We start from the raw sequence: 12,770 nt of genomic DNA on the forward strand, positions 1-12,770 counted from the left end.
TCAGAAGCTTGTAGTAAGTTTCTGTAAGTTAAATAACATCCAAAGAAATTATAAGAACTACTTTTAGCTGGACTTGAAAAGCCAGCTATGGCCAACAGCTGCCAGTTGAATGACAGCTACTTTATGGGGCTGCAGCTGCCTGACTGTAAAAGGGCAGTCCTAGAAAATCAAACAAGCAACAAATTTCAGAAATAGCAGAGATTAGAGCATTACAGAAAGATATTCCTGACTGAGGAGTTGCTGAGATGTATTTGCTTGCAAACCAATCCATGCAGAATGTTCCCCCAGTTTGCAAACAAGTTAATACTTTATAGAAACACACAACTTATTGTGCAATACTGTGCAGCTTTGCTACAGCAAAAGCCAAAATCCTGACATAGCTGTGGGCAAGGGTGAAAAAGGCAACAGAGACGTTGTTTTGTTAAAGGTTCAATTTAATTTTCTTTTTTTGCAGTCTAGGAATAGCCTGAATTTTCTATGACAGTTGATGATGATAAAATAAAAGCCAAGATTAGCTCTGAGTATTTTAAGAAGGTAAGAAAAATCCTTGTGTCTGACATTTCTTCTGGTTACCTTTTAAAACTTCTCAGAGCAGTCTGGGGAAATAAATGTATGGGGTTTGCTATCAATAGATCAGAGGAATATTTGTTAAAATGGGTCAAGCAGCCACTAAAGGTTTAAAATTGCTGCTTGGAATAGTCATATTAATGCCATGTTCCTAATTCTGTTCTCAGACATGAGGATCTGTCATCATCATGAACTACAATACACTGTTGACAATTTAAGGAACTTAGTGTTTGTTGCAATGTTTTTTTTTTAAAGGCATCTGGCACAATAATTGTAATGAAATACATTTATAATATGCACCTTTCTTCCTCTGACGCATTTCCTGCTTTCAAAGAATTATAGTGGCTTTTTTTTTTTGTTTTGTTTTTAAGCAAATCCCTGACTGGCTCAGCACATCTGAAGATGTTCAAAATGTCACGCTGTGATTCTGCATTGTACTGCTGCAGTTTGTATGGGGTGACACTCCATGTGTTGTGTATAGTTTGTATCTAAGCAGCCTGAGGTATGAAGCAGGACACAAAGCTTGCTCCCATGGAAAATCAGACATTCTGCCACAGGGAATGTGGAATAGATGTAGACAGGCCCTGATCAATTTTCTTCCAAGCTGAAAATTTACTGTCACAAGACTGTTGTGACAGCTGTGGGGGGACTGCCTGGATAGACACCTCTGTCTGAGATGTGCAGGGATACAGTGGGTGCGGCACAGTGGGGGGAATGACAGGAATGCAGGCACAGCATGGAGGGAATGGGGAATGCTGGGAATGGGGCTGGTGAGATTTATTGCATTAATATTACCTTCTTGCCTTTTTTTCTTCATATCAACCCATGTTAGCCTCAGTGTGATAATCAAACCAGGGATATTAGCCATAAAATTCAGAACCATTCCATTTACTACATATTTGGGTCTGTCTTGGAACAAAGTTGCTTCAAACATGCCTGATGCAACCAAAGAACAACAAACATGTCCTGCTCTAGGAAGACACTGAATACCTTGAGAAAACCTGACACTGAGGTCCTAGGCTAGACTGGAACAAAACTGCAGGTACCACATACAGACAGAACTGGCAACAAATTCACTTCCTTTGTGGGCTCATATTAAAATGGACACCAAGGAGAGGAATCTACAAGACTCAATTGCTATTACTAGAGTTTCTCTAAAGCCTTAGATTTAGGTTTCTGGTCTATAGGATTTCCCCACATGCCCATAATTGGAACACTGTGTGACAGGATTAATTAGGGAATCAGACAGCAAAGCCAAGGGAAAAACCCTGTCCAAATGTGGTTTCTGTGTCTGTTCTTTGGAGAGCAGGATAATGAATTGGGTAACAATTTTGCTGTATATTGGTGAGTTGATCTCATTTTGATATGCAGCTTTAGATTAGTGCTAAAGGCAACAATATCAAAAGGACAGTATAGATGTATGATAACAGATAATAGATGTGTATCCATATAAATATATAGATATCCATATTCTGCAAACAGGGAAACACAGGCATACAGAGCTTGCCTAAAGCCATACAATACAATAAGCAGCATTAGGAACAGAATTGGTAGTTTTTAACTTCTCAGCCAGCTGAAACCCTCCTAAAGCTCTGCCTTGACTTCTCACATACACCCTGAACTGTTACCACAACTGCTTCTGTAAATCTGCCCAACTGGAATCAGTAAGTGTTGGTTCTTGTGACCCAGGCAGAACAGCTGATCTGCCAGAACAGCCTCACAATTTTACTCATTACAGATTTCAAGAGCATTTGTGAAGCAGTTTAATCACCATGTGAGACAGACAGGTGCTGTTCTGACTTTTATAGACCAGGAGACAAGAAAACTTAGGCTCAAAACTGGCAGGAAAAAAGTTCCAAACCAAAACCACCCACGAGTCTTACACCCAAGAAGATTCCTTTCCATACCACCTGTGTTTCTATGGTCACAAAGAAGAAATTAGAAGATTTACAAAACTGACTGTGTGGGAAAGGCTGTTCTACCTGGCACCTGCAATAGCTGACACTGACATTAAGAAGTTAAACAATAAAAACAGTTGGCTGGAGTCACCCAGAGCTGCTTAAACTCTGAAAGAGATCTGTAAAAGAGAACCAGATCCAACTCTAGTGTGCCATCTCCCTTTCTTTAGTACAAAAGGACTTCTGCTTTCTTCCAACTCCCAATCCAGTCATCTGTCATTTTAAGGACAGCCTGGAATTGTCAGCTCAATTACCTCTCAGTCTGGAGAAAAGCAAAGCAGATGCTGCTTATTATGAAAAGGCAGAATCTCCCTCTTTTGAGAAATATCTTATATCACTTATATTTTATAATTAGACATTGAATTACGTGCAAGTCCCTTATTTATTAAGCAATACACAGGAGCTGGGATGTAATTCAGCTAAAATGAAATACTATCTTCCCTTCAGCTTTGGTAAAGGTGGTGGTCAACTCAACTACTCCTTTTAATTTTGAAGACTCAGACAGCTTTTGCACCAATCTTCCCCTTTCAATTCCTTTTTCCACTACATACATTATAATTATAGTCATTTCTTAGCATCTGTCATGAAATATGCAAAGGAGTGGGGGAATAAGACAAACAGCAACTGCCTGTTCTAAACAATACAGAATTTTCTGATTTAATTATATTTAAAATATTTTGCACTAATGTTCAGAAACTCGTCAAATACTGATTAAAATGCAACTTCACCACTTTGTCAGAGAGCTTAACTAAAAGAAAAAAAAAAAGAGCAAAGAAAGGTTTGAGGTTTTTTGCATACAATACCTGCTTTAAAGTGGTCCTACTGAAATTCTCACTAGTGCTCTACCCACAGCAGCCACCCTGGTGAGGACTGACTGCAAGGCTCCCACGGGGAGGTCAGAGAGTTCCCATGGATCTGCCAGGCTCCACAAGCTGTTCCAGGGGGAAGCTCTCGGCAAACTGAGCCCGGGCCCTGCCCATTTGTTGTGACCCCAGGAGGGGCCAGCAGATCCCTGCACTGGGGAGAATGGAATGAAGCTCTTGTACACCACCCACAGAGGTTTGGATTGTTTCATTTCTGTAAGCTCACATCCCACCAAAATGATAGAGGACACCTTACATGCTGTTAACGACGCCAAGAAATATAAAGATGTGGAGAAAAAAAGCGCTCAAGGAATAGTTTTGATAGCTATTTAGAAACAAATATGGGAAGTGATCTTAATTTGCAGTAAAATTGACTGAATTGTGATTTTCTCCATACCAAAACATTACATTGCTATAAACATCCAGAACTAACATTACCTTGTTGACCATTCATTCACAATTCAGCAATATTAAAAAATAGAGAGGATGAGGACTTGAGCACTGCCCTGTAGACCAGGACTTTACAGCAAAGTTCTCAGGTCTAAAAATCACACCAGCTTAGTGCCTCTTGAGTGCTTCACAGCATTTGCCTCAAGTTTCCCTTTGTCACCTACTCCTAAAATACATGGGAAATGTGCTCTCTGAATACCTGTCCTATTTCTGAAGCTGTAGCAACACTGGCCAATTCAGGGGTGTTTCTGTCCTCCAACCTCCCCTGTAATAATGCATTTTGATGTTTTTCATTTATTCTCAGCACTTTGCAAGCACAAATTCAATATTCACTGAGGTGAACAGTTAGATCAGGTTTACCAAGGAGGAAGTGAAGGCACCAACAGGTTAAAGGCCCAGCCTGCCAGCCCCTGTAAGTGCACGTTTCACTGACAGAAAGTCTATACACAGTGTACTTGTGAGTGAAAACAGGGTTTATAAGGGGCTTGTTTAAGATCCACGGGGAATCCATGTCAGAGGCACAATAACCCAGGTTTCAGATCTCTGTTCAAGAAATATCTTTACTCTGACCTTTTATTTAAAACCTTTGACTAAATAAGTAGATTTTGTTGGGGTAGAACAATTTAGAGGACCTAATGAGATGCTTGTGCAGCGCTAAGCATAAGTCATGATTTTGTATTACTGCAATTGAAGTAGGACATTTATCTCCTTTCCCTTCCTTATACTGTCTCTAACTTACACCATAAATTCCCCATATCTACCATTTTGTTTCCGTCTAAGTCACCAAAAACCACTTTCAGCATCACTCAGGTGTTGTGGGGGGTTTTGTTAACTGATTCTACTAGGGAACTCCTCTGAGTAACAAGCTCAGAAAACCCAGGAATTCTGTGGCCTTGCTTCTCCTCACTAAAATTTAAATTGTATTTAAAAGAGCTGAAACCACACCTGTAGAATCCTGCATTGCGTGTATCCACACACTGTCAAAGTAAACTGGCTCAAAGGAGTATGGAGAATGCTCCCAAAATGCTACATTCTTATCCTAAACTGCATCTGCAGGGAAAACAATGCAGAGCTTAAGCGTTTTGTCCAAAATCGCAAACAACTGCACTAGGCTTTGGCATTTGTAGTTTAGCAAGCTAGTCAAAATGAGTTTTGTAACAAAATATCGCACTTGGGAACTGCCACATCACAACTCCAGGTAATACAAGCTCTGCAAGGAATTACAGGAATAGGAAAGAAGTTAAAATTGAGGGACATACATTTTCAATTTACCCAATTTACTACGAATTCACAAGTCAAGCCCCAAATGTCTGCAGGCAGAGAGAGGCACAGCAGTGGGGCGTCTTTGTCTCACACCTCTAACTTCCTTTCCAGATTCTGCAGAGGCTTAGATTTCATGTAAAGATTACCGCCTCGGTAGGTTTGTGAGCTCGTCCCTGCCTTGGTTTCCTGTGCACCTGGCACCCTGCGTCTGCTTTCACCTCTCGGCTCCCGACACTTCCAGTCTGCTGGTTCTCTACGGCAAAAGTGGCTTTTCAGAGGGAGATCTGCAGGTGTCACCCTCCTCTTGCAGGTGTCACCTCCTCCTGCTGCAGCACAGTCCCGTAAAAGGGACTCCCTTTCTCTCTCACCCCCTTCCCCGGGGCACCCACCGCGGCCTGCCATCGACGAGGGCACGGAGCCTCGAGCCACCGACCACTCTCGATCCCTCTCCATGCCCTCCCCCGTTCCTTTCACCCCAGAGTCACTTCACTGCCCATCACCACCGTCCCCACGACGTCTCCCCAGCCGCCTTGGTGTGACCCGTGCCCTGAGTCCCCGCTCCGCCCGCCGCCCCCTCAGCGAAGCCGCCCTTCCTCTCCCCTCGCTCTCCCCTCACGACTGGCCCCGACCTGCCGCCAGGGCGGGCGCTGGCTTCGCGCGCCACCCCGGCTCAGCCAATCAGCGCGCGCCTTGCGGGCGGCCGCGCGGGCTCGCACCAACCAGACGGCGGCTTCTTGCGGCGGCCCCGAAGCGCCCCTGCGGGCCCCCGGCGCTGAGGCGGCCCGCCTGCCAGTGACCGAGATGGCGGCCCCGGCGGCAGCGCCCGGCACGGCGGGTGAGTACGAGCCGCGCGGCGGGGCAGGGCCGGGCTGTGGGCCGCCGGGGAGCGCGGCCCTAGGTCACCACCTCGGCTGGGGGCTGCCCGCCTCTAGAGGAGAGGCTCGGGGCAGAGCCCGCGGCAGTCCCGCAGCCCTGCGGCCCTATTGCCCGCAGCTCGCCGGAGCATTACCCAGCGGCTGAGGAGGGAGAGGACATTAGAAAAGGGCACGCAAAAGGCAGTCCATACACGTGTTGGCACCTCAGCGCACCGGCGGGGCTTCTCTCGCAGCGCCACGGAGCATCCCCCGGAGCCAGGCCGGGGGGTGCCCATCAGCCGTGGGTGCTCTTAGGATAGCTGCACTTTCATACTCCGCGTAAAGGTTTAGTGCCTGGTACCAAATTCTGGCCTTTAGGAGGTTTTCCAGACTCTTTCCAGCCGAGATAGCAGCCTTCTCTCAGCCGGTTCTTTCATATTGCTTCACGCTTGTGCCTACTTCATCAAAGTGTTTTGGTCAGCAGAAGTTCGTGGCACACTTCGTTTTGTCCCAGACGTCCACCTGTTCTATTTTCAAAAGCTGTGATCCATACAGTTCTCCCTATTTGTCCGTTTGGGAGCTTTCCTCTCTCAGCATAATAGAGGCTGTTATTGACGAGGAAAAGCCTAACAAATCCCCTTTAAAAATGCCATTACATAAAGCACGAAAAGTTTGTCTTGAATGATACTATATACCCAGAAGATAGAGAGGAGACTAAAACCCATAAACAGGAGTGGAGAATGTTTCAGTTACACATTTTACACTGAGTTTTCACAAGAAATCTTGTGCCACGGAAGAGTTTCCTTAAGTTAGGCTTACCAGTCTTAAAAGTTACCAAGAAAGTAATAGAGACCATAAGCACCCATCCGTCTTCCTGAGGCAGCTACCAATGTGTAGATATTTTCATGTTTTCTCAGAAAAGGAAGCTACTAAGGACTGCTTCTTTAAAATCCTAACATTTCCCCCAGCAATTGTAGACTAAGCTTCCTAGATGAACACAGCTCACACACAGTGGCACACAATGGAATAGTAGCACATTAGCTCTATGAAACACACTGGGTTGCTTAGAAATGCAGGTTTCTGTGTAAACAAACAGTTACTCAACAGCTGCTGTACTGCATTTATCTACAGGGCTTGCTCAGATATAGTAAAATTTGAATAGCCTACCAAGCAAACTAAATTTATTTTCCAAGAGGCCTGCCTAATATAGGCATACATAGAAATAGCTACGTGGTACTGGTTTTGTGAAAGATGTGTTTTGTTCTTTAGAGAAGTAGTTTATTTTTCCTATCTTTTATTCAAGCTTATTTCAAAAATTATATAATATTTTTCTTAACCATGACCTGTCAAACAAACACCTTGCCAACATTTTTTGTCTGAGGAGAGGATTAAGATATTAGTGCTTCTGGCCTGGGTCACCAAACAAATCAATATTGGTGCAGCAGGAAGAAGGAAGAAAACAAACCTTTGTCCTCTAATCTTCACATTACAGCTTTGTTTACGCCTTGATCTGTTAGAGCCCTACCTGAATTAGGTGCTGAAAGCCACAGCAATCAATCAGACCAACTTGATCCAGGCAGAGACAGAGCCCTGAGGAGGTGTGGGTTGGGAGGGTTTATGTCCCCCTGTGGCTGGGACTGGCCAGGAGCAGAGCCAGGGGCCAGGGGGATTGGCCAAAATGCAAGTCCTTGGGTTGGCCAAGGAGAGTGACCTGCTTGGGCAGCCTTGTCCTGCACTTAGGCCTGTGGGAGCAGGGTTTGCTTTGGGTTGGTTGGGCTCACATCTGTGATAATGTATGTGTTTGAACGCTAAATAGTGCACTTTGTATCTCTGGAATGCTCATGAGTGAGGATTGGGGGGGTGATTCTTCGGGAGCTGCAGAGAGCTCCTGTTTTCCTTTCACAGTAGAGTGAGGCAGCTCACTGCCCTATTTCTAGACATGGCTCATCCTACACGTGTTCATCATAAAACTTTCATGGGGCTTGTGGGAGTAGCAAAATACACAATCTGTGAGCTGCCTTTCCTAGGCAGGGGCTGTGCTGTGCTTGGAGTGGGTGTTTGAGCTTAGTCTGAATGGCCTTCAGGTACTAAATCTTCTCTGGGGAACTCCAGAGAACACCTTCCCATTGGCACAGTGTTTAGCAAATACCTCCAAATGGCAAACACTGGTGTAAGAATGTTTTTTATCTAGATTTACTGTAAACTACGAGTACAATGCCTTTATTTATAATCTAGAATTAAGAGGAAAAGCTGCACTTTTGTCTATAAGTCAGTGTATATCAGCAAAAATTGATTTGTTAAAAGGTCCTATAAAAGCACAAGCCTTTTAAATTTTATTTTGGGCCATTTTCTTTCTGTGATTTTCTAACATTTCAGTATTATTTCTTTTTAAATGGAGATGGTTGCACAATCCTGGTTACCATAATAACCAATATCATGATGATGAATGACAGCTGTCACTTTTGCAGTGAATTCTTCCATGGATTTGCTGTAAAAATTTCTGTTCAAGACATTGTGCTATAACATCTCATCTCTTTGCAGAAGCTGGAGGGGCCCTTCCACCTTTCAGAATTATGCCTTTTGTTACATTTTTCACTTTGATCCAGACTCTCTGCATACTGTGTCTTTCTGTGGCATGCATTACCTGAAGCAGAAAAAGTAAAGCAGTCCTTTAATTCCCAAACACTCTTTTTTCTTTTTAACCAAGTAAGGAAAAATGAACACAGCAAATATTTTTCAGATTACAATTACTTAACTTGAAACAGTATCAGCCCCTGTGGAAGCAGTAAGGTAGACTAAACTAGCCTTATAATTCTTTTGATCATATTTCTTTTGATAATTGTTTCTCAGCTCACCAAAATAAAATTAAAACAAAAATAAAGTCTTCTTTCACTTGTGGAACATCTTCTTTTTTCAATTTTAATCTTGTAAGTAAGCCAAAGGTCTGACTTTTACCAGGGTGCCAAAGCAATTCTCTGCTCCCCTTCTCCCTCTTTGTTGCTCAGGTTTCATTTTGAGGAATGACTCTTTTTTGAAACAGTCCAGTGTGCAAGTCCTGAATGTGCTGGAGAAAGTAGGAAAGAGTCAGATATTTTTTATTGGAAAGCTCTCAGCAAGAAAGGTTCAAACAAAGAGCAATTTCACCTCCAAGAGGCACAGTTGTCAATGGATGACAAACTCTTAAGTTTGTTTCAAGTTAAATCTTGTTTATGATTCGGTGCAGGACAGACCTCTCTCTGAATCTTGTCATTTAGGAAGGGAAGCAGAGACTCTGTGAAATCAGCTCCTGATTCTTCACTGCCAGGCTCAAATGAGATATTTGACCGCTACTGAGTTGATAATACTTAGCACATATACAACACTATTGCAGAGGATCTCACTTCACAGATACTAATAAAGTTACTTCACAGTCTCCCTCTGGAGCAGATACTCATATTCCTACCTACAATCTGGGGTTACTGAGGCAGAGAATGTTTAGCTGGCCCAAATTCTGACAAGTCTTTTTTCACAGGCAGATACTGAAGCCAAGAAGTGTGTCTGCCAGCTCCCCTGCTGTAATTATTCCATGCTCTCAGTGCGTCTCAAAGCAATTGACAGTATCAGCTGATGCACCTTTGGAAGGCCATATATCAGCAAATGTGCCCATGTTGCAAATTATCAGGCAGACATCAGCTCCTCATGAGTAGGAACACCGTATGGTTCTGCTGATATCAAAACAATCAGCTCAAATCAAAGCCGTTTTCTCCAAAGCAGCTGCTTTTTTTGGTTATCTGTTCCCCCGTGTTTCTATTCTCGGTGACAGATCAGGCTTCTGTTCTTGAGGAATTCACTTCTGGCAGCAAGAAGTGTTCACACTCCCCATCATTTTTCGTAGACTAATCTGTGTTGGGAATTATCAGTAAATAACATGAAAGCATCAGTGATTGAACACTTTAGGGAAAATAGTATCATTAGTTTGATTTATTTTTCTCCCTAAAGACAGCAGCTTCTGAAATACATTTTTCTTTGCAGCTGTCTATAGGTTCTATAATTACCTGATCTTTCTTTTTGCTAGTTGTTTTGTAAGTTTTGTAGGTAATGTATCATGCTGTATAATTTTTTATTAAAATTCAACACTGCTATCTCATACTGATGGTTAAGTGGTCTGAAATCCTTGGATTTCAAAGGAGAGTCTGAGCCATAGTATTTCTACTTATATAAATACACTGGCTGCATAAGATGTTGTTATTCAAGAGATGATCTGGTAGAGAAAAGGATGAATGGACCCTTGCAAAGTTCTGCTGTCCAGAGGCTTGTTGCAAACACTTGCAAAAATCTGATACTCAGATTGAGCTACAAGATTTGCTCTTTGCTCAGGGCACATCCAAACTGAAACAAGTTGTGGGAGGGATGTGGATGTGTTTTCTGATTTGAAAAGGATATCAGACACACATGGCAACCCAGGCATGGAGCTCACTCACTGGTGTAAAATAGAGATATTATAAGGGGGGTTGCAGACCTCTCCCCACAGCTGTGGGATAACCATTTGCTGGGTTTGTCATACAGGACTTCCAGACATTTGGCTTGCTGTTAGCACTGGATTATTTGGTGAACCCTCTCCTGGGTTTCACTCTTGCCCAACGATTTGGAAATATTTTTCAGGCTGAATGCAACATGATGACACTTGAACACCCCATCCAGCCATTTCCAAGTTTCACAAACTGCCCTAGGCTTGAAAACCCTGAGGAAAATGGAGTGTGCCGGGAAAGTGGAAGGGGTAAACTGACTGCACTGGGAGCATGTGGTGTCTGATGAGAGCAGCCACAGCTTCAGGCATCTCTGTCTGCAGCTGAATATTTGACACCCTCCAACATGTCCCAGCAAAGCAGTCCCACTTCATTTCTGTCCTGCAGAGTGTAACATGTCAACGTGACTAATTGCCTGGGCAGACAGAAGAGAGATAAGAACAGGGAGGACAGAAGGAAGCTGATATTCCAGTGTGGAGTAGCAATGCGCAAAACTAGGATAGGTCCAGAGTGTGGAGAGTGTCTGTATCAGGGTAGGGATGGAGTTGGGAATTGTAGGAGTCCCTGAAACAGAGCAGTCTGGGAGGGGAGCACACAACCTTGCAGGGTCAGGAGTGAGTGGATGCACAACTCTGCAGATTTGCAGGCTGCCTTCAGTAGTTAATTGCTGCAGCCTCGGTTTGTGAAGCTATTTCCCCAGTGTTTGTCTGTAATGCATGTGAGGTGTTTAGTTGGAATGACAAAATTCTTGCAGTTTTATTTTGATAGATTCTCCATTTAGAAGAAAGTGTGCAAATCACATCTTCTCTGTTTCCAGTGCCAGTCCAGGTGCAGAAATTGAGCAAGGGTGGTTTCTCATCGTAGCCTGTCTTTGCTGTTGGCTTCAGTTACCCCAATATTAAGATATCCTAACCTATCTGGGGTTACCTGTGTTTGGAATTTTTAGTTCTAAATTAAAACCCTTTTAAAACATTGGAAAATCAAACATTCTCCTTGTTCTGTGTATCCAGATTGGCACAGGAAAGACTTGTCTTCTTGCTTTCTCTGTGTGAAATGTCTACAGTCTACCACTGCTGGTACCTTAATTTAGGGATATGAGAAAAACTGCTTCTGGGCTGGTCAGTGTGTTCAAATTTTGGAGAAGCCCTGAACATGTATGATGATGAAGCAGTGCTTTGTGCACCACTGATTATTTTCACAAGCTCTTATGTTGTCCATTATAACAACTTTCGAATTTCTTTAAACAGGGAATATTCACTCTTTCCAACCAACACCCTTGGTGTGTTTCCTGCTTGCTAGCACTGAAGGACTCCAGGGTGGTGTTCTGAGGCATGCAGATGATGTGCTGTGAACTGCAGGGAATGGCATTCCCTAAAGTTCACATTCACATGTTTTGCATTCAGTATCACATTTCCGTTTGCTGCCAGAACCAGAATGTCCCTGAAGGGAGTGCAGAAATCCTGCCTGCTGCCCAGCTCCGTCCCCTGCCCTCCAGCCATGGTCACCCACCCCTGCTGGATGCTTTTGAAATCCACATCCAGGGAGAAATTCAGGCTCTTAGTTTTGTTTGAACAAGTGAGAGCATGGTGCATAAGTCTTTCAGTAGATCAACTAATCTTATCTTGGAGTGGACTAAAAAGAAGCATCATGGATTTATCTTAGTCCTTTTATTGTCAGTGACCGTTTTCTCCTTAAAATCATCTTGTCTTGCCTTCTCTTATACTGAAGTCACTCTCAAATTAAAGGCAAGATACTAAGGCTCTAAACTGCTGTGTGCAAACACACAAAAGTACTTTTTCCTCCTTCCCACTCCCAGGCCTTCGCTGGAGTTCTTTGTCAGCTTCACTCCAGTAACTGTCTGATCTTCTCTTTGCAGTTGCTAATTGGCCTGGCAGGGATATGAAGTGACTGAAAATAACTTTATTCCCTCATTGTGTGCACATTGAAAGGGTCACAGAACAGAAAAGTAGGGCAGAGTCCAGAGTGGTGGCTCATGACAACCAGCCTAGCAGCCAAAAAATGGCACTTGCAAGTGCTGGTTGTGGTTCTGTGGGCAGGTCTTTGATAACCAGTGCTCTGAATTTAGAATGCCTGCACTTTCCCCCCCAGAATGCAGGATTGCCTGCAGGAGAGGAAATACTGAAATCTAACGACAGAGTGGCTTTCTGAGTAAGCTTTTGGATGCCTTTTGTTTTCCTTGAAATTATGCAGCATTGTCAGAGCTGTGCTGAAGGTGACTGCCACATGGATGGGATCTCCAGAATCTTTTAAAGAAGGCAATGTTGTGTAAACCAAGGTAGTAAATCCCAG

General features: G+C 43.5%; 1 protein-coding gene across 1 annotated transcript in view; it reads left to right on the plus strand.

The window, feature by feature from the left end:
• Positions 1–5,884: 5,884 nt before the first annotated feature.
• TMEM94 (transmembrane protein 94) overlaps positions 5,885–12,770 on the plus strand; it is a 50,286-nt gene continuing 43,400 nt past the window's right edge. Inside the window, 1 exon segment of the mRNA XM_066331979.1 lies at positions 5,885–5,936. The gene's annotated coding sequence lies outside the window, so the exon portion shown is untranslated.

This window comes from Sylvia atricapilla, chromosome 18 (assembly GCF_009819655.1).
Source record: "Sylvia atricapilla isolate bSylAtr1 chromosome 18, bSylAtr1.pri, whole genome shotgun sequence".
NCBI lineage: Eukaryota > Metazoa > Chordata > Aves > Passeriformes > Sylviidae > Sylvia > Sylvia atricapilla.